Source organism: Glycine soja, chromosome 5 (assembly GCF_004193775.1).
Source record: "Glycine soja cultivar W05 chromosome 5, ASM419377v2, whole genome shotgun sequence".
In the NCBI taxonomy this organism is placed as follows: Eukaryota; Viridiplantae; Streptophyta; class Magnoliopsida; order Fabales; family Fabaceae; genus Glycine; species Glycine soja.
In genome coordinates this window covers 28,281,585-28,304,259 of record NC_041006.1, presented here as the reverse complement: position 1 = coordinate 28,304,259, position 22,675 = coordinate 28,281,585, and the positions used below count along the sequence as shown (strand labels likewise).

At 33.4% G+C, this 22,675-nt stretch overlaps 1 long non-coding RNA gene across 1 annotated transcript; it reads left to right on the top strand.

Moving 5' to 3' along the window:
• The first annotated feature begins 17,370 nt into the window (after positions 1-17,370).
• LOC114412438 lies at positions 17,371-22,312 on the top strand. The gene is made up of 2 exons (XR_003666738.1): positions 17,371-21,368; positions 21,450-22,312. It is a non-coding gene; the product is annotated as an uncharacterized LOC114412438 (long non-coding RNA).
• The last annotated feature ends 363 nt before the right edge of the window (positions 22,313-22,675 follow it).

Sequence of the window (22,675 nt, the reverse complement as noted above, 5' to 3'; positions counted from 1 at the left end):
AAATAAAACTAGATTAATTCTTCTTCCCCAACTCATGGATGGAAACAATATTTAAAGGCATATGTTAATTCGTAATACTACAGATCATGATCCATTTGGCCTATGATCCTTAAAACAGAATAAGAAGAATCTACTAATAGAATTGAAAGAATGAAAACATAATGCATATAAAAGGAATCCTAGGAATTATTTCATGTCGAATTAGGTCCACTTGGTCCATTCTTTGGTGTGAACTCAGCATTCACACTCAACTACGTATGAGTAACTTTGGTATTGTCTATCACACAGTTGGCCAATGACCCAAATAGTATCAGTTTCACATCAGAGAAATTAATCAAATTTGGCTTATCAGAAGCTCTTATATGATTATATCTAATTTAGGTGAACTTTGATACAAACAATTATGGTCTCTCATTTGATCTCCATAATATACATAGTTTGAGTGTTATTAACTTTTTTTTTTGTAAATTAAAAATCCAACTAATATTACGTAGAGTAATAATTTCTTATACACCTAGGTGCCCAAAACAGGAGCTAAATATGAATAGCCAAACAACAGTTTAAATTTAGGCTACTTCAGTACTTCATTTTGCTGCTTTTGCATAGCATTTTTGTTGTTCACCTCTCAATTTTGTTTTTCCTCGTTTTCATTTCAATAATACTCTAATACACAAGTACATAATTATGATAATGACATAATGTGAATTTAGTTTCATAAATTTTTCCTCATTTTCAATCTTCATTCACATTTCAACATTTCAGAATTCAAATTTTGGAAATGTGAATCTTATCTTACATTTTGGAAATGTAATTTCTAGAGGTTGCATCGATCTTTGCTTTGGACGCCTAACACATATTACTAACTTTCCCATTTGCACGAGGCTGACTCAACACTTGACATACCCTTCATCTACGACCTCTCCCTGGAGAATGGCATCGACGTTGGCAGTTACAGTGTGTGGTATTGTAAATCAAAATTCACAACTAAGCATTCTTGCCTCCATTCCATCTCACCGTTGATTGAATTCTGTTATGCGAGTGTAGCATAGGTCGTGTTGGTAGGGAGGGTGAATCAGGTGTCGTTGCAGAAAGTTAATGCCTTGCATTTAGAGCCAATTGAAACAAAGAGAAAATAAATAAGAAAAAAATATCAATAAAAAAATCTGATAGAGCAAGACTCACTCACACAATGTTTAGAGAGAATGATGAAGAATGAATGTTATTGAATCTCTGTAAATTGGATTACATCAACTCCATATATATGGATTGAATACAAACAAACTAACACAAGTTAGTTATTAACTAACTAACCTCCAAACCCAACTAACTTTTGAATTATTCATTATTCACTAACTAACATCCCTCATTAATTCAAAAGCTCTTACTATCTACAACACCTAATGTTTCCCTCAACTTTACAAATCTATCAATCTTCAAGGCTTTTGTTAGTATATCAATAACCTGCCATGGGAAACCGGGTTCTTAGGCAAATCAATAGTAGACTTGTTATCCACTAACAGTTGTATTGGGTTCTTCACTTCAATCTTCAATTTCTTCAACACTGAAACAAGCCACATAGCTTGACAAGCAGCAAAATCCCCTGCTATATACTCAGCTTCACATGTTGAGAGTACCACCACTGGCTTCTTCTTAGAACACCATGAAATTGGTGCCTCTAAGAACTTGAATACGTAACCTGAAGTGCTCTTCTTGTTTGACTTGTCCCCACACCAATCAGAGTTAGAATAGCCAATCAATTCATTCTTTTGCTGCACTAGCTTGCTAGAAAATAACACACCATACTCGAGTGTGTCGTTGATGTACCTCAAAATTCTCTTGGCTGCCATCAAATGACTTTTCCTTGGCTTAGACATGTATCTGCTAACCAACCCAATAGATAATGCAATGTTTGTTCTACTATTGCATAAGTACCTTAGACAACCAATTAATTGCTTAAACAAGGTTGGATCAACTTCTTCATCATCATCACTTGTAGCATCTAGCTTCAAATTCACTTTTGCTAGTGTGGTAGCTAGATTGCACTCAATCATGCTGAATCTCTTCAATACATCAGTTGCATATTTCCTTTTATGTATGATAATACCTTTTGAAGTTGTAAGGAATTCCATTCCTAAGAAGTATGACAGTTTGCCCAAGTCTGACATCTTAAACTTAACCATCATCACAACTTTGAATTCATTCTAAATCAGAAGCAAATCATCAACATATAGGCAAATCAGAAGTACTCCCTGAGTTTTCCTTTTCACATATACACCATATTCCACTGTGCGCTTGGTGAATTCATTCTAAATCAGAAATGAACCAATCCTTCTATTCCAAGCTCTAGGTGCCTTTAAGACCATACAAGGCCTTATTGTGCACCATTCTTTCATTCCCTTTGATCTCAAAACCTAGAGGTTGAGTGACATAAACCAGTTTATCCAGAAATCCATTTAAAAATGTTGATTTCACATCCAAGTGGAATAGAGAGTGGCCATTTCTACTAGCCAAAGTTATCACTAATCTCATTGTCTCCAACCTTGCTACTGGAGCAAACACTTCAATATAGTCCACCCTTGGCTTCTACTTGAATCCTCTCACCGCTAACCTTGGTTTGTGTCTAGCTATTGGCCCATTTGGATTCAATTTCAGTTTGAATACCTATTTTACATCTATGGCTTTCTTGTGAGGAGGTAACTTAGTCAATTCCCAGGTGTGATTCCTCTTAATTGTTTCTAATTCTTCAAGCATGGCTTTCTTCCACACATCTTCCTGCATAGCCTCTTCATGATCAATTGGTTCTGCATCAGCTATTCGAGCAAAATGTACTAAGTCTCCATCAGGTGTGACTTCACTATCATGAAGTATCTCATAATCTGAGAGTCTAGAGGGAATGTGCCTTTCCCTTTATGGCCTTTGAGTCTAATTCACATTAGCTACTGCTTCAATCTCATCATTTGATTCCTTTCTATTCTACTCATATTCCAAGTGAACATCTTGTAACTGAATTTAAACACTTGGATTTTGACTGCTGCTAGCTCCATCTTGCCAATTCCATGAATCAACTTCACACACAATCACATCCTTGCTAACTTTAGTTTTCTGTTTTACAGGATTATATAACCTGTATGCACTAGTTGGATGATAGCTAACTAGAATCATAGGCTAACTCATATCTTGTAGCTTTTTTCTCTTCGCATCAGGAATGTGTTTGTAACATAGGGAACCAAACACTTTGAGGTGACTCACCAATGGTTTTCTTCCAGTCTAATATTGTTCAGGAACTTTCTCCTTTAGTCTCTTGGTAGGACACTTGTTGAGCAAGTAAGCTGCAGTAGTTACTAATTCACCCCAGAAGTTATGTGGCAAGCATTTCTGCTTAAGTAAACTCCTTGTCATATCAAGTACTATTTTGTTTCTTCTTTTTGCTAGACCATTCTGCTAAGGAGTGTAGAGTGTTGTGACTGCATGTTGAATGCCACATTTTTCATAGAAATCTTCAAACTCCCTAGAGGTATACTCTCCACCACCATCTGTACCCAAAACCATAAGCAATTTACCACTTTGTCTTTCAATCATTTATTTGAACCTTTCAAAAACTTCAAACACTTCACTTTTAGCCTTTATCAAGTATAGCCACATCATTCTACTGTGTTCATCAACAAAAGAGACAAAGTATTTGTTGCCACCTAGTCTAGCTACCTTAAAAGGTCCACATACATCATAATGTATCGCATGTAACAATTCTAATGATCCTATTGGCAAATATGAGTAGAAAGAGTTCCTAGGTTGCTTACTAGCATTGCATACCTTACACATTTTATCAAGCACATGCACATTGGGGAGACCTATCACCATGTCTTTAGACTGTAATTGACTTAGGCTTCTAAAATTTAAATGGCTAAACCTTAGATGCCAAAACCAGCTTTCCTACTTAGCCACTGTTATTGTAAGACACTTTGCATCTGCATCATTGATGTTTGGCTTGAAAGGTTTTGTTCCTTGAGAGTGAGGATCTAAGCATCAACCTTTTGTTTGAGTCAAACAACTGAAGAGATTCATTCTGCATAATCACTGAGAATCCATTTTCAACTAGTTGTCCCACACTCATGAGATTGCACTGCATGCCAAGCACAAACAACACACTCTCAATCAATGTTGTCTTGCCATCCTTTCTTCTGATCAGAATATTGCCAACTCCCTCACATTCAAGGTTCTACTAGCTTAACCTTTGTGTATCTACTTGTATCTAAATCAATGAGCCACTCCATATGCCTTGTCATATGGTTAGAGCATCCAGTGTCTAGATAACAAGCTTCTAAAGACGAAGCACATTCGGTGGTTGTAACCATAAGCAAAACTGGGTCTAAATCAGAATCCTCATGTGCAACATTGGCTTCTTGGTCCTCTACTTTTTGTTTTCCTTTTCCTTTTCTGAGCCAACACTCCTCAACATAGTGGCCAAACTTATCACACACAAAACATTGAATCTTCCTTCTATCTTCCTTCTTTCGCTTTCCCTGATCTGAAGAACCAACCTCTCCCCTATGAGAAGATTCTACTTTATCTTCAACCTTGGTCTTTCTTTGATTAGAATTCCAATTTCTCTTAAAAAAATTTCCTTGTAATTTTTTTCCTTTCCATTTTGCAAAATCACCTTTCACCTGTGCCTGCAAAGCTTGATTTGCCACTTTGATCTTGTTCCTTTGAATCAACTTCAATTCTTATGCTTCTAAAGATCCTTGAAGCTCCTCAATCTTCATGGTCTCTACATCTTTAGATTCTTCAATCGCCACCACTATGTGATCAAAATTCTGAGTTTGGGTGCACATGATCTTGTCTATGATCATTTGATTTGTGATTTGTTCACTACAACCCTTCATCGCATTTGTGAGACTTAACACACAACTAAAATAGTCTGCTACTCTTTTTGATTCTTCCATCTGCAACAATTCATACTGCCTCCTCAAAGCTTGGAGTCGCACCTTTCAAATCTTCTATCCACTAGTGAACCACCTCTCCAATATATCCCACGCTTCCTTAGTTGTAGATGCTTAGAGATCTTGTCAAAGATACTTGCATCTAGGCTCTGGTGGATCAAGAACAAGGCTTTGTTGTCACTTTTTACTGCATCCTTGTGTATAACTCTTTGTGCAACCGTAGGATTATCACCAATTTCTTGGTATCCGTTCTGCACAATTTTAAGCACATCTTGAAACTGGAACAAGACATTCATCTGCACGCTCCATTGCTCCCAATTCTTGCCATCAAGAATTGGAAAATTCTCGGGGAATCCACCATTGCCCCCTATGATCGTAGCAACAATAGTAGAATGAAGAAGATGTAATGATCACAGCGACAAAATGGAAGAGAAATGTGTTCTCTCACACTCAACAAAAACTCACAGATGAATCTCTCTTGATCTTGCTCTCACTCACTTGTGATCTTACACACTTTCACTTGGATCTTCACAAGGCTCTTGATACCAGTTTGATAGAGTAAGACTAACTCACACAATGTTTAGAGCGAATGATGAAGAATGAATGTTATTGAATCTCTATAAATTGGATTACATCAACTCCATATATATATATATATATATATATATATATATATATATATATATATATATATATAATATATGGAGTGAATACAAATAAACTAACACAAGTTAGTTATTAACTAACTAACCTTCAAACCCAACTAACTTTTGAATTATTAGTATTACTAACTAACAATATCAAGAATAAAGATAGAGGGAAAATAAAATGGAAGAATTTCACTTGAAGGAAAATTTTTCTGGACATGATGGTCGTATCTGACTCAAATAGGATTGTCTTCAGTGGAAGATATTTGTAGTATAAACAAAAAAATCAAAGAATCTCTCTCTACATACATAAATAGAACACAGTGTAGGGAAAAAATATATAAGAAATTTTTTTATATTAATTAAAATAATAAAATTGTTAGTCTATTATTTTTAACATAATTTATTAATTCTAAAAAATTATATTATAAAATTTAAACCAAAAAATGAAGAAAAATATCATTATCCTCGTATTTCATTCCAATTTGGAAGAAAAAAAAATCATGAGTTCATGGAAATAACTTATTTCATTATTATTTCTCTTCTCAAATAAAAAGTGAAAAATTGATATTTTTATTTTATATCTCTCATTTCTATTTCCTTTCATTCTATTTACATCAAAATAGAGAGGTGAGAGGTGGGACTTTCTGCCTTCTTTTCGCAAAGAGTTTTTTGCTCGTGATGTTTGTGGGTTGCCTCAGTATAGGTTTATCAATTGACTGAGATTTTGGCCTAATCCCCCATGTCGATTTTGTAGTTCCTTCTCTTCATCAATAAATTTCGAGGACCTTCGAGTGTGGGATTGGTTAAGGGGTGGATGCCAACCTAGTTGAGAATTGAGATGCTCCTCTCTACCTTGATGCGTCTTTTCCCCCCTCTCACAAACAAAAAAAAAAAAGGTAAGAGTGACATAGAGGGAAGAGCAAAGATGAGAACATAATTTTGGAATTTTACTTTCTTGTTATTTATAATTTCAGAATTCAATTTTCATAGATACCTTTATACAATTTTACAATTTAAATTTTGAAAATGACTTTTTTTTCATAATTCCCAAATGTAAATTTCAAAACAATAAAACTACACTGGTATAAAGAAAAAAACATGGGTACAAAAAGCAATATTCCAAAATATATAGAACCAAATACTCCAGTTGTGTTATGGTACACCAAGACAGCCATCTCCACATAAGGTTGCTCAATCACCCCAATTGGGATCTCATATTCTTTGAAGTTGTGAATATTCATGGTTCTCAAACTATCTCTCCTAAGCATCTTTTATGAAACTATAATTCCTGTAAGTAGTTAAGGTTTTAAAAATAGTGATTTCTATCATAATGTTAAAGCTTTTTCGAGTGTCTATAATCGCATTGCAATGATCCCGTCGGTTGCATTTATCTATAATTTTTTGCAATATTAAAATTGCAATAAAATCACGATTACAATTGAAAATCGTCGATTTGTGAGTATTTAATTATTAGAAATTAAGTTAAAAGATTAATTACTTCTCATATTATATGTTTAATATTAGTGTTTATTTATTATTGAACATATGGCTAAACATAGGGTTGTTCTAACTTGACAAGTGGTTCAATCGTTTCTCCAAGATCTTCAGGGATACACCTTTAGTTGGTTATAACAGTGACGAGTAACATGATCTCACACGTCAATAGGTCGGTCGGCTACCAAGCTAATAAGGTCTATGGATGATCCAAATAGCTTAGTTGACATATGAACCCCATCAGGCCCTTCCTCCTCATTTGGCATTTTCCCTCAAACCCAGTCAATGGTCCTTTTTTACTTATACCATAGGTACCGACAAGGATGTTCGTCAGTTAGGCATCTCACTATATGTGTAGCCTAATCCTTAGTTGTTAAGCAACCTTAAATGTTTGAGATATGTGCTCGAGGATTTCACTGCAACAGGTAGGATCACATACAATATACCTATACGAGAATATCAGATCGATCAATTTTGATGCATTCTTATATAAACACTAACACCTGACCTAAGGGTATAAATTACACTTGAGACTTGAATGCTCTTGGACTAGGTCTCTTCCTAAGCACGACCTCGTTACAGGAACATTTTGGCGCCTAGCATGGGCACAGGGAAATGCTTCCCGTTGCATTTTGTTTTCCTTTGTTTTATGAGGAGGGAAATGAAGCGTATGGTGGACATAAGGAGGGAGAGCACAAAAGAAAAGAGGGTGGCAAAATGAATTTCCCCAAGCCCAAAACACACAGCAACAACAAACCTGGAGATGCAACAAAGGGATGACCAAGCCTAGGCAACTCTCTAGGCGTAAGTGACCAATCTCAGGAGTTTGGAGGGGGAGGTCGCAGTGGAGCAAACAAGGGATTTCAACCCCTTCACAATGGTCATGTTGAACACAGAAATCCCGATGAACATTCAGATCCCAAAACTACCATTGTTCGATGGTTCATTAGACCCTAATTGGCACATGAAGAGTTTTTGTGCCCAAATGTTCCTCAGTGGAGGAATTGATTGAGTAGAGTGCAAGCTCTTTGTTGGAACCCTGATTGGGTTGCTTTGGATTGGTTCACTAGATTGCCAAACAATTCCATTGTGCGCTTTGATGATTTATCTCATGCTTTTGTTACACAATTTGTAGCCAACAATGAGAGGCCACCATCGACAGCCGACCTATTTGATGTACGCCAGTAGCAGGGGAAATCGTTGAAGGAATTCCTAACAAGATTAAATGGAGTGGTTGTCCGAGTAACCGATCTGGACGAAAGGATTGTTTTGGCAACTTTTTGCAAGGGGTTGCGAGCAGGGTCGTTCAGTGACACCAATTTGTTGTCAGCCGGACACCATGACGGACGTCTGTTCCCAAGTGACTTGCCATATAGAAGTTAAGGATTCAATGGCTAGGAAATGAGTGATGGAAATAAAAAGATTATGGATCAGCCTCCGATTCAAGATCAAGCACTAAGCCTTATTAGAAAGAGTTTCTAAAGCCTCGAGGGAATTGGAATAAGGGATCGATCGGGTTTGGATCGAGACGTAACACAAGAGGAGGATAGAGAGGTTATGACCAAGGGAGACATAGACAAGAAGAAAAGGTCCTTAACCTTATACCACTAACCATGCCTCGTGAACATATTTTGAGGGAGGTATGCATTATAAACTTCATAACGTATCCTACACCAACTGAGCAATAGTTGGGCCCTTACCGAACTAAATGGTGAGAATTTCACAAGACTTATGGGCATGACATTGAGAGTGCTTTGCTTTGATCTGTCAGATTAAGTACCTCACTAAAACCGGGCCTTTGGCAAAATACACTAGGAAGAAGACTGATCAACGAGATGATAAGGGGAGAGATAAGTTGAAAAAGAGGGATCCACCCCCACCACTGCCAACCTCGGGGGCTACGTGGGGATCGGCTCACCAATAGGTAATTTATGGTGATTTTAACACAATAGCAAGTGGTTTTCAGGTGGTGGGGCGACTTCGTCAATGAGAAAATGATATGCCCAGTCGGTCATGACAATGGAGATCCAACCTCCACGACCTTCACCCTATATCACATTCACTAATGCGAACTTCAAAGGTGTCTCTCCACATGACAACGATCCCATTGTCATCTACACAGTCCTGATGGCATTCAACGTCTTGCCCATTCTAATTGACGGAGGTAGCTCGACAAATGTGAAGTATTAGAATGCTTTTGTCGGTTTGAAAGTCCCATAGGACCTAATGATGCCCCATCCAGGGGTGTTGGTCGGATTCATAGGGGTTAAGACTAAAGTTCGAGATTATGTCAATCTGGAAACAACTTTTGGTGATAAAGGAGCCAAAACTCCCACGATTCAATATATGGTGGTGAACACCCCTTCCACCTACAACATCTTGCTAAGACGACCATTGATGAATAAGTTAGAAGAAATTGTTTTGACAGCCTATTTGAAGGTGAAGTTCCCGCTGGATCATGGGTTAGTCGGTGTTATCAGTGTTCATCGAGAAATCACTTGCAGGTGCTATTACGAAATCCTTAGAGCCAAGAGAGAGCTCTATGGACTGGCAAAGCATTATGGGGTCCATTTCGTAGAACTTGATCCTCGAAGAGATTTCATAGATCAATATTCGACTTCGATGGAGGAAGTGAAGGAATTAGAGATTGGGAAGGGGAAGAAGGTGAAAATCGGCACGACCCTTACACATCATCTTGAAGATAACCTTTTAGAGGTACTGAAGCATAACTCGAATGATTTCGCATGGAGTTCAAGTGACATGTCGGGGATAGATCTAGATTTCTTGTACCATAAGTTGGCTTTCATAGTAGGGTAGTTCAATTATTGCTACAAGGTCATGTTGTTCAGGTTAAAGAATGCGAGGGCAACCTACCAACGTCTGATGGACAAGGTTTTGGCCAAACTTATGGAGAAAATCATTGAGGCTTATGTCGGTGATATGGTGGTGAAGTCCTTAGAAGTTGTTAAGCATTTTGCCGACCTCCAAGAACTTTTTGATACCCTAAGCCAATATTAATTGAAGTTAAACCCTAAGAAGTGCTTGTTCGGGTATGATAGGGCAAGTTCCTCGAATTCATGCTAACACATCAGGGAATTGAGGCTAACCCCAATCAATGCTAAGTTGTAATTGACATACGGAGTCCGAGTAACGTGAAAGAAGTTTGACAGTTTTCTGATGGAATAAATTCCTTTTCAAGATTCCTCTCCTAGTCGATAAGGTCCTCCCTCTACTTCGTTGCTTGTGCAAGAACTAGAGATTTGCTTGGATTGATGAATGTGGGGCAGCTTTTGGTCAATTGAAAGCTTTCTTCTCCAGCCCGTCAATACTTTAGAAGTTGAATATAGGTTTACCTATCATAGTATATCTCTCAATGTCAGCCCGTCATAGTGCAAGAGGTGGCAGCTGAGCAGTGCTCGATATACTTCATGAGCCAGGTTTTGCAAGGCACTGAGTCACAATATCAGAAGTAAGAAAAAATGGCTTTAGTGGTACTGATCACAACAACGAAGTTGAGGCATTACTTTCAGAGTTTCCCTATCATCATCCAAATGGACCAGTCAATCCAACAAATTTTACAAAAATTTGACTTGGCAGGCAAGATCGTGAAATTGAGGTAGGTTGGTAGGTTGCCCTCGCATTCTTGAAATTGTCCGAATACGACATCATATTTGACCCCGTTGGCTTGTACACTTCCCTTGTCCATCAGAAAGGGTAAGAGACACTACTTGCTGGGATGCGACTCATTCGAGAAATGGGAGTCAAAGAATTAGTGGCGAAGGGAGATTCCAAGGTGGTAATCTTGTAGGCGAAAGAAGATTATCAAGCCAAGGATCCCTAGTTGGCAAATACTAGGAGAAAACAAGGAGTTAGCTCAATCTTTTACAAGATTTGACCCCGATAACCTATTAAGGGATGAGAATGATAGAGCCGATATATTATTTAGGTTGGGTGTGGAAGCAAAGCTTTCCAAGTTTATTTTGAAGATGCCAAAGACTCAAGTCGAGAATCAAGAGTCAAACAAGTTTCAAGAATCAAAGAGTCGTTCAATCAAGAATCAAGATTCAAGTGAAGATTCAAGAGAAGACTCAAGATATGCAAGAACTTCAAGAAAAGCATCAAGATAAGTAGAAAAAGATTTTTTTCAAAAGAAAAGATTGAATAGCACAATTTGTCAAAAAGAATTTTTCAAAGAAAAATCTTTTACCGAAGTTTTTACTCTCTGTTAATCAATTACCAGAAGCCCAAACAGTTTTATAACTGTTTTACAAAGTAGTAATCGATTACCATGGGCATGTAATCGATTATCAATGTTTTTAAACGTTGAATTTCAAATTTCAAGAGTCACAACTTGTGATAAAACATTTTCAAACTTGTGTAATCGATTACACAACATTTGTAATCGATTACCAGTGTTTCTAAACGTTTTGATTTTTAAATTTAAACATGAAGAGCCACATCTGTTGATGTGTAATCGATTACACTATGATGGTAATCGATTACCAGTGACTTATTTTGAAAAATAAATTACCAAAAGTCACAATTCTTAAAGTGACTAGTTTCTGAAGATTTTTTAAGTCACAACTTTTAAAGTGACTAGTTTTTAAAAGAAATTGCCAAGAGTCACAAACTTTAACTTGAGTCATCAAATGACTATAAATATGTGACCATGGCACGAATTTTAAAAAGAGATTTCTTTCATTCATTCAAAGCATTCTTCTAAGAGTTTTTGTTCAACACTTTCTTTATTCAAGAAAAGTTCATTGTCCAAAAACTTGTGTTATTCTTCTTCTTCATTCCTTCTCCCTCTTGCCAAAAGAATTCAAAGAACTAACCGTCTGAGAATTTTTTTGATTCTTTCCTTCTCCCTCTTGCCAAAAGAATTCAAAGAACTAACCATCTGAGAATTCTTTTGATTCCCCAAACAAAGAATTCAAAGAACTAACCGTCTGAGAATTCTTTGCCCAAACACTGAATTCAAAGAACTAACCATCTGAGAATTTTGTGTAAGAAGCGGGTAGCTTCTTGGTTGTAATAGTGAACACAATGGAGGGTACATCCTTTGTAGTTCGCTTCAAGTAGAGGGTACATCTACTTGGTTGTTCAAAGAGAACAAGGGAGGGTACATCCTTTGTGGCTCTTTGCTTGTAAAGGTTTTTACAAGGTTATTGGAAATCTCAAGAACCATGGGTTGCTTGGGGATTGGACGTAGGCACAGGTTGTGGCCGAACCAGTATAAATCTTGTGTTTGCTTTCTTTTTCCCTACACTCTTTACTTTTCCTTTGTGCACTTTTTATTTCTGCTTTACTTTTGTCTAAGTTATTGTTTATGTTCTTTACTTTTTCATAACTTAGTAGTAAAGCCTAATTGAATCTAGTAATATTAAGAAGGACAAATTTTTAATTAGTCAAGACACATTAATAATTAATTCAACCCCCCCCCCTTCTTAATTATTCTGAGGCCACTTGATCCAACATTGGGGAGTTCCAAGAAGCACGAAAATCAGACGATCATCCAGGAAACTCTAGAGTGACCAAGTATTGCTTTTGCTGATGCATAGGTCATGTTCCTCCAAGCAGAGATGGATTCTTGGATGGGGCCTCTCATTTGATACATAGAGTTAGGTGACTTACCAATCATCAGAGCAAAAGCGGCAAAGTGCATTAAAGAGGCCTCCAAGTATATGATTATTGCCAGAAAGCTTTATAGGATTGGTCTTAGCACACCCTTCCTCTAATGCTTGGCTCCACCGCAAGCTGAGGTAGTTGTCACCAAAGAACATGAAGGAGTTTTTAGGATCCATATTGGAGGTCAATCGTTGGGGACTAAAATTGTCTGAGCAGGGTATTATTGGCCTACACTTCAATCTGACTACATGGAATTTTTTAAGAAATGCAATGCACATCAACGACACACCAATCTGTATGGTCTTCCAACCGAGTATTTGCATTCTTGGTCTTCCTCGTGGCCTTTCAACAAGTGGGGTATTGACATCCTTAGCCCTTAATTGATCGGAGTCTACCAATTGAAGTATTTGATTGTTGCGATTGATTATTTTAGAAATGGGCAAAAGCTGAATCGGTTGCCAAAATCACCACAGAAAGAGTTAAGAAGTTCCTATGGCAATCGATTATATGTAGATTTGAAGTCCCTAACACTTTAATTGCCAACAACAACACGCAATTCAACCACGACAATGTCAAGGAGTTCTACGAAATCCATAACATAAGGTTGATATCTACATTGGTCGAGCATCCACAATCAAATGGTCAGGTGGAGGCCGTTAATACGGTTGTGTTGAACAATTTGAAAAGCACTTGAAAGCGTGCTCAGGCATCGTGGGTTGACGAGCTACCCTAGATCTTATGGTCTTATCATACTACTCCTCATTTGTCTACTCACGAACCCCCTTTCTCTCAGGTCTACAGAACTAACATTATGATCCCTATCAAAGTGGTTGAGCCAACTTTTGAAGTGGATGCATTTGATGAGGAATAGTCGAAAGGAGATCAACTTGTTGACCTTGACACTGTCAGAGAAGTACATGGAGTAACACCCGTTCAAGAGGCAATGACTAAGCTTCGAGCCAAACTGAGGTACAATTCCCGAGTTGTTTCACGGGAATTCAAGGAGGTGGATTTAGTGATGAAAAAGGCTCAACCAAACTAGATCATAAACAAGTTGTCTCCCTAGTGGGTCGGCCCTTATCGGATCAGCCAAGTAGTCGGAAGGGGAGTATACAAACTTTATGCGTTAATTGGTGGAATTCTACCGAGGACGTGGAACGTTGCAAGCCTCTGTTTCTATTACAGCTAAGTTCACCTATGTAGGTGCATGCCCAACTATCCTAGTTTCATCTTGTTCTACTTTCATTTTAGTAAAGTGGTGATCGGCTCAGATGGGTGTCAACCTCGTTGGGATGTTTAATATAGAAAATTATTTAATAACATTTTTATCATACTAAAATTTAGATCTTGCAAATGAAAATTATACAATATTTTATTATTGATAAAAATATATTCTTCTGTGAATATTTGATTGAAATTTAATCACGAAAAAATATTTATTTATTTATTTAATAAAATTTCATTTCTTATGACATTAATTCATAAAAAATATTTAATGAATAAGTTATTTTTGGAACTAATTTAATTTAAAATACAATTAACCATAATAAAATTAAAAATGAAATTAATGCAGGACTAAATATATTTATGTCATCTAATTTATTTTTTTCCTTCTATTCCAACTTAAACTAGATGATATTTTGTTTTAAAAAAAATTATGATTTTAGATGAATTTTAAATCTTAAAAAGGTAATTAAATAAAAAAAAATGAAATATATTATAATTAAACAATTTCACTCAAATTTTGTTATCTTAAATAAATTGTTCAAACCACACAAAAAAAATGAACTAAATTAATTTTTTTAAAGAAAATAAAAAAGAACATCTAAGATATCACCAAGGTGAAGAAAAGATCTTACCTAAGATAACACTCCTAATAATAATATTTTTCCGGATCATATGTGTATAAAAATATATTTAAATATTTATTGACATATTTACTAACCTATATTTATTAAAATTTAAATCAAATAATTAATAATATGTTAAAAATTTAAAATAATATAAAAAAATTACTCCTATAAATTATAAAATACGAATTTAATATTCTTAAAAACAAGAGATACTAAACTAATATTATATATAGAAGATAATTGCTTAATGACCGAGATCTTGAGCACACCAGTGATGCTACCGTAAAAGAATGCCCCGCCTTTTTTCATTCTAAATTTAACTCAAATAGTTAACTAAGTAATTTTTAATTAGCACAACACAATCTTAATTATCTAAGACATTTAATATATTTTTATTTTTCTTTACACGTTTAAATAACCAAATTTTAAACAGCACATGTTATATATTTAATATTTTATTTAAAGTAATTTTATTATTTTTCTTAAAATGCATTGCATTCATAATTTTAATTTGAACTACAAAACATTTAAATATAAAATTTTTAAAATAGTATAATTACTGTTAACATATATATTTTAAGGGAATTACTAACATACTGTCGTGTTAGAGTAGGTTAGCATTGTACATCCAAAAAATTGGCCAGAAAATCCATTCACCTTTCTGTTATAGTGAATTAATTATAATGGTACTAATGTAATTAAGTATTAAATATTTAGAAGAAAAAAAAGTGATTTTTCTCTCCTCCCTTCTCATTTCTCTCTCTGTAAACCCACCGTGAAGGCGTGATCACACTCCTCCATCACTTCCTCCGGCGGTGATGGCAATGATGCTTCCGCCCACAACGTGTCCTTCGACACGGAAAGCCGATCACTGGTAATTGCCAAGAGGTCACGTTTTTTTTCGGGGGGAAGATGATGATGAAACCCCATAACTTTGTTCACGGAATATTTATTTCTTCTGTTCAACACTTGGTACATTTCTTATCTCTATTGTTAAAGTAGTTTTTACCTTTGTGTTATTCCTTTTTTTTTTCTTCCAGAAAACATTTCTATTATTCCTAATTATTGTTGCAATGGTGTTTTTCATTCTTGGCATACGTTCTGTCATTGAGGAGATAAAGGTAGCTACAATGGTGCGTGATAAATGGGAGAGGAGAGAGAAATGGGTGGGAAGAGATAAATCAGTTTTTTTTTTTTTTTAAAGTATTAAATGCTTAATTACATTAACATCCCTACAATTAATTTTACAATACAGAAAAGTGAATGGATTTTCTGTCCAATATTTATGTGTACAAACCTAATCTAATGTGAGATTATGTTAACAATTCCCACATTTTAATATTATTAATTTGATTAATCATATCTATATATATATATGAGAAATAATAAAATTATACTGTGTAACTTTAATAATTATTATATTATTTTGTAATTTTTAATTAGATAATATTTTCTTAAAAGTTATCATTAGATTCAAAGTTTCTTTCACAAAGAATATATATATAAAATTTCATATTAATTCAAAAATATTTATTATCTCGTTTATATAGATTAAAATTAATGTAATATAAATATTTAAAAAATACTAAAATATTGATCATTTGATTACTTTTTTGTTGTTGTTTAATTTTGATAAAATTTGACACAAACGCTCTTGATATTATATAGATATAAGTCAACAGTTGGATCAATAAAAATCAGATTGTATATCAAATTATAAAAATGGTACAATAATTGTCAAAATTATATGAGTATAATTTGATCCCTTGTGTGTTTATATATATAAGATTTTATTCTATAGAGTGATATCGCGAGACATCTCCATATGCATTCCCTCCAAATAATTTAATTGATACCGTATAAATTGAAATATTTAGATTTTATATTTATTCTATTTTTTTAATTTTATATAGTAAATATAAGAACTATGTAAATTAATATAGAGTATTTTTTGTTGATCAAAGTAAAATTGTGAAAAATATCTAATTACAAGTACATTTTTTAAAGTATAGTAATGTATATTCAAAACTATTTTAATGCATCGAGTTAAAATAAAAGATTAATACCAAATATAAATATACCATTAAATACTAATTTTCTTGCTAATTATAGTTTATTGAAATTTTGTTGGTATATTGAATACTTGATTGTTTTAATTAGATATATTTGCGTTAATAATTAATTGATTAATTAACATTACAACAAAAATAACTTATGCTTATGGACGTCTCTTTTTTCCTATAGGCATGAATTAATGTAGGTAAAAGTCAAAAATATTTTTACCTGATTAATGTAGGTAAAACTAGATAACTTATACCTATCATTATTTGGTATAGGTAAATTCATTAAAACTGAAAAAAAGACTTCTGCCTCCTACAACTCAAAAGGATTACTAGTTACAAAAACACAATGAAGGCAAAATTCTAAAGAAAAAAAAAAAAAAAAACTTATACATACAATTACGTGACGTAGATAAAACTTCATAAAACTTGTACCTCTAGTGATTGATATATGTATAATCTCAAAAGTCTTATACCTATCATTATGGTGTAGGTAAAACTCTTTTAGATTGTTTGAATTTGAATACTAGTCTTTTGTTTTTTGTTTTTAGTAAATACTCAATTTAATCTTAACAAATAATCATTTAGTTTAATTCAATTTTTAGTTAATAATTATTCAAAAATTTAAAGATAAAATATATTAATTAATAATTTTAAGAATTAATTTTAATTTAGATTAACATTATTTTTATGGATTAATTTAATTTAGCATGAATTGTTTACTCAATAGAGGAGAAACAATTTACCAAATGATTAAAATGAAAAAATATGAAAAGAAAACAATTTATTTGTGTTTTACAAAGCCTCTCTTCCATTACGCTTACTTGTTTAGCCTTTCTGCAAATATGTGTTGGCTAAACAATGGCATTAAGAGCTTTTCTGCTCCAGGTTTTTTCCACAACTCTTTACTTTTATCGTGATTTGCTTTTTGATTTGAAATTTCGTGTTTTTCTACTCACAATTTCATTTTCAATTTACTCCACTGTGATTTGCTTATCGATATGAACTTTGGTGTTCTTCTACTTGCGATTTTCTTTTCACTCTCTAAATTTGCTTTCCGATTTGATGTCGCAAACACTTTTTGTGTTCTTCTACTTGTGATTTGCTTTTCACTCTCGTTATTTGCGGTTCCATTTTCTCTTACGGTCTCTCGGTTTAACCCTTATTTTCTCCATCTCACGGGATTTTGATTTCGCGTGGTCATGTGATTTCCCATTCTATGCAGTCGCATGATTTTCATAAGGTATATTGATTTGTGTTTTTTCTCTCAATTTTTTTTATTCTCACTTTCTCTTTCAAACTCACTTTTTATACTCACTTGACTTTAAGCCTTTTAGGTTAGCCGTTGTACATTTTTTAGCTGAGAGTTGATACATTGAATTGATATTATTAGTTACTTGTGCTTAGGGACTGTGCCTTTTGGTTTAAAACTGCTTTTCATTTGGTTATGAATTTGCCTACTTCCTGCGTGTAATGCTAACAAATATTGTTGCTTCTCTTATTTGGAATTCATTCTTGTGGGCATGTGGATATGTTAGGTGAGTGTTTATGCTTGCAAATTTGAAGGTATAGATCTATTTTAGTGACTTTGACTTATCATTTTTGTTGAATTGTCATTCAGAACGCCATTATTTGGTTTTGGAATGTCACTTGATAATTGGTATAGCAACCTCTCTATTTTCTTTCACATACTTATTCCATTTTGTGGCTGCAACTTTTGGTTGATGACAGAGTAGTTAACAATTGGTCATTGTTATGAAATGGTATTGGAACAGAGAGAAAATGATTAGTATGTATTTGGTCATGGATGCCACTGTAGTCAAGTGGGCTGTGATGATACTCAAAGAGGTTTGATGATGATTAATTTGAATCAAATACTTACAGGAAATTCAATTTCTTTTAGATTTTTCTGGAAAGTTTGGTCTTGTTTTGAAGGATCAAGAGTGGCTAAAATCATGAATTAGAATCTCTCAACCTTATTTCTCATCATGAGCGATTGTTATATGCTCTTATTAGTTTCAAATAGGTAAAAAGTGTGCCTCACAGGTTTCCAAATAAGTTTCTTTTGTCGAGTGCATGTACAAGTGCATGTACGAGTAAGTTGATAAGGCAATCACTAGTTGCTACCGCCTACAACTTATAGATGAGTTAGTATAACAGGCAGTGGAGCTGCAACTTTCAAGTTATCTTGCTACCACTCTTGTTGTCTCTCTTGATTTTTATACTCGCTTTCTCTTTCGTAAGTTTTCGAGGCTTAAACCATGTTGTTCCTTGCTGGTTACTGGTGATTAGAATGGAGTTTTCATACCTTTTAGGATTTCATTTTTCTTTTAGTGCAGAGTTTGTTATTATCATCTTCCGCAGACATTCTTCAATCTTGCTAGAGTAATCTGATAAGATTTCAAAAGTGGCAACTCTCATATTGAATTAACTCTAATTTGGAAAAAGTTGGGGAATGCATGAAGTCGTTTTTTTGTTATTTATTTAAGTGAATGTTGTTTTTCTATATAAAAGAAATTAATATCATCTCTGGTCTCATTCTATGAATTCTTATTGTATATTATTATTTAAATAAAAGATTTTCTCTTTTTTTTAGAGAGAAATGAAATTCTTTAACCCTTTTTATTTGTTTTGGTGAATAACCTTGTCTATTTATTAAACTCTAGCTCTAGAAATGACTCTTCAACGTATAAGTGTAGACACCATTCTTAATTTCTTATCTTTTAGGATTACAATGGAGTTTTCATACCTTTTAGGATTTCATTTTTCTTTAGTGCATAGTTCTTATCATTGATTTTAACCTCAAAGTTCTTTAGTATAGAGTTTTTATCATTGATTTTAATATGTACTTATTAGTTATAAAGTCTACTAGTTATATTAATATAATAAAATTATTATTTTGGTTCCAAGTTTCAACTTCAACTCACAAGCTCAACCACACCTTCAAGTTATCAACCACTATATTAGAAGTAGGGATGCTAAAAAAAACTAGTTTTAAAAAAATACATATAACCATAACTAATTTTATATAACTAGTTATATAATTGGTTTTACACATAACTTGTTATATAATTGGTTATATAACTAGTTTATTTATAACTAGTTATATACTCATAACTCATATTTTAAAAACAATAGCTAGTTATATCAAATTATATTCATATTTTAAAAACTAGTTATAGTTATAATACCTATTTATAATCTAGTTATTTATTAGGTATGGTTATAGTTATTTAATACCAAATTATGAACACCCCTATCTAGAAGCTCACTCCAAAAATTGTCCTAATTATGAGAGGATGTATTACTGACCTTGCGAATGGCTGTCCACATATTAGGTGTTCAGACCTCTATAAATGTTATGATATCATTGATGCTGAATGGCTTGTTCATCTTCTCTCAAGACATTGAAATTGGTAGATTGCTACAAAAATTGGGGATGGAACCACGTTATCCTTAACCAAATCTTAGGGTGGATTGACATGCAATTGGGAGCTTCATAAGGAGACACCAATGTGCTCCTATAAATTTTCTTAACTGAAAAGACATGCCTGAAGACTATATTACTGACATGGTTGAATTGATTCAGGTCTAATATAATACTTTATAAGTGTTGTTTCATTTTATTTCTTGTAAAATTTTGTTTTGTAATGTCTAACAAAATGGTCTTTTTCTGTTTGCTAATGATACTCATAATAGGGTAAGTTTCGATTTGTTCTTGAATTAACTAAACAAACAAAGGAAATTTGATTGATGACATGAGTTGAAATGGAGACAATTTAAATATGAATTGAACAAAACTAAGGAGGAAATGGTTGCTCACATCCCAGATCCAATGATTGATCCTTTTCAATATCGTGATTTAGTACATTATTGGTGTTCTGAGAAATGATAGGTATATATGTACATTGTCACTAACCTTTGGCTAACATAACAATTATATATTATATGTTTATTTTTATTATTGACTTTTTATATTTGTTGGTTATAGAAAATAAGCAACATTAACAAAAGAAATCGCTCAAAATATGAGGACTTGCATTGCATGGAAACCAAAAATCTTCCAAGATGGATTCATGAGATGGTTTGCTTTTTTTATAATTTTTTAATATTTAATTGCTTAGTATAAATAGGATGATTGATTTTTTTTTAACTAATGTTAAACAACAAAGGCTAAAGGAGTGCAACCTTCTTGGGCAGAAATTTATATTGACACTCGAACTCAAAAAGATGGAAGCATTATTATTGAAAAGCCTGTTATTGTAATTGTAAGAATTTATTTTTATTTCAATACGTTCTCTTTGTTTTATCTTTTCCTTTGGTCAATTTTCTAATAGATGGTTATGGTATGAAGGGGATTAACTAATGAGGAGACGAGTTTTGTTTGGTGGCATTGAAGTATTGAGAATATATATTGATGCATGGTAATAATTTATAAAGCGTATTTATGTAGGATGAACTAAAAAAGAAAATGGTTGAAGCAAGGAGTTCACAAAATTTATAAAGCAACCAAGATTCTTCTGATTGTACAAATGATATATATTCAAAAGTCAAAGGACCTAAAAAAAGAGGATGTGTGTGTTGTCTTGATAAGCTTTTACATCAAGCAAGTTTATCTTAAACTCTTATGCAGACAATAGAATTCAAAATTTGGAGAATTTGCTTGGAAATCTTGTTGTCCTTAAAGTGTGATTTGCAAAAGATCTACAAATTAATCAAGTCTTAGAAGCTATAGATCAAGTGGTATGAATTTATAATTCAACTTATTCAAAGATTTAACTATGATATGATATTTTACAAAGAAAAAACATTCTCTTAATTTAGGTACATACAAATGGTTCTACTAGTAAAAATCATCAAACTACAAGCAATCCTTACTAGAGGTGAGTTGAAATTTAATAATTAATATTTTGATAATACCATTCCAGTTAGCATATGATATAGCTTGTAGTGTATCCACACTATCTGTGTATATGGTAAGTTGTAGCTCCCCTTTACTTGGTTGTCTTCTCTTTTCCTTTAAGTCATGTATGTACCTAGACTTGTTGACTAAGGAATAAAGTTTGAAATTTTATTGTTTTGAGAATTGACTCAAACTAATCAAGCTTTATTATGATTTTTTCTGTTCTAATATGATTTTTAAGCTTCAGGTTAGTCCAAGTTAATTGATTCACATATTTATGCAATTGCAGTTGAGAAGCTATCACATCTATTTGCATAAAATATTCATTTGTATATGTTAATATGTATTTCTTTATGTCATTGTAATCACTAGCAACAATGAAGATAACCAAGTAATGGTTTTGAGGTAAAGACATTTTCTTCTTGCATATATGCTTGATCATTTTAAAAATTTGTTGCTTACTTAGTTCATGAATGTGTAGATCGGTGATTACATGGATGTGGCTATTCTATTGGTTATCCTGAATGTTGGATATCATCTCGGCTTTGCTAAGGTGTTTTGGGACATAAATACTCTTTTTTGTTTTTGTGATTGTGTTATTTTATTGATGTGGTTATTTTGTTGGTTATTGTGGATGTTAGATATCATCTTGGCTTTGTTCCAATGTTTTAAAACTACTAGAATCTTTTTTTTAAAAAGTAAGACTACTTTATTGCATAGATTAGTTCCTTGAACTTGTAAAAAGCTTAGACAATCAATTTAGATACAATTGATATTTATTTTATCTAGACTAGCGGAAACACAAACGTTGTCGCGCCTATATGTCCGCATTTCTATTGCATTATCATATTTTATTGTATGAAAATTTATATATTGAAATAATATATCTTATAATATGTAAATTGATGTGCATATTTATTTTAGTTTAATATGTTATGTAATATATACATAATTTTACTCATGTCTATTTGTTTGTTATGATAACATGATAATATATTGTTTTTACATATATGTCTATCTATACACAATTGATCAAATCATTTGTGGTACGTAATTGGATATCATTCTATTTAATAAATGCATTTCTAAAATATCGAAATGGTAACATTATTATGTCATTTGTTGAATTTTTTTCTTCTTGTTTTGA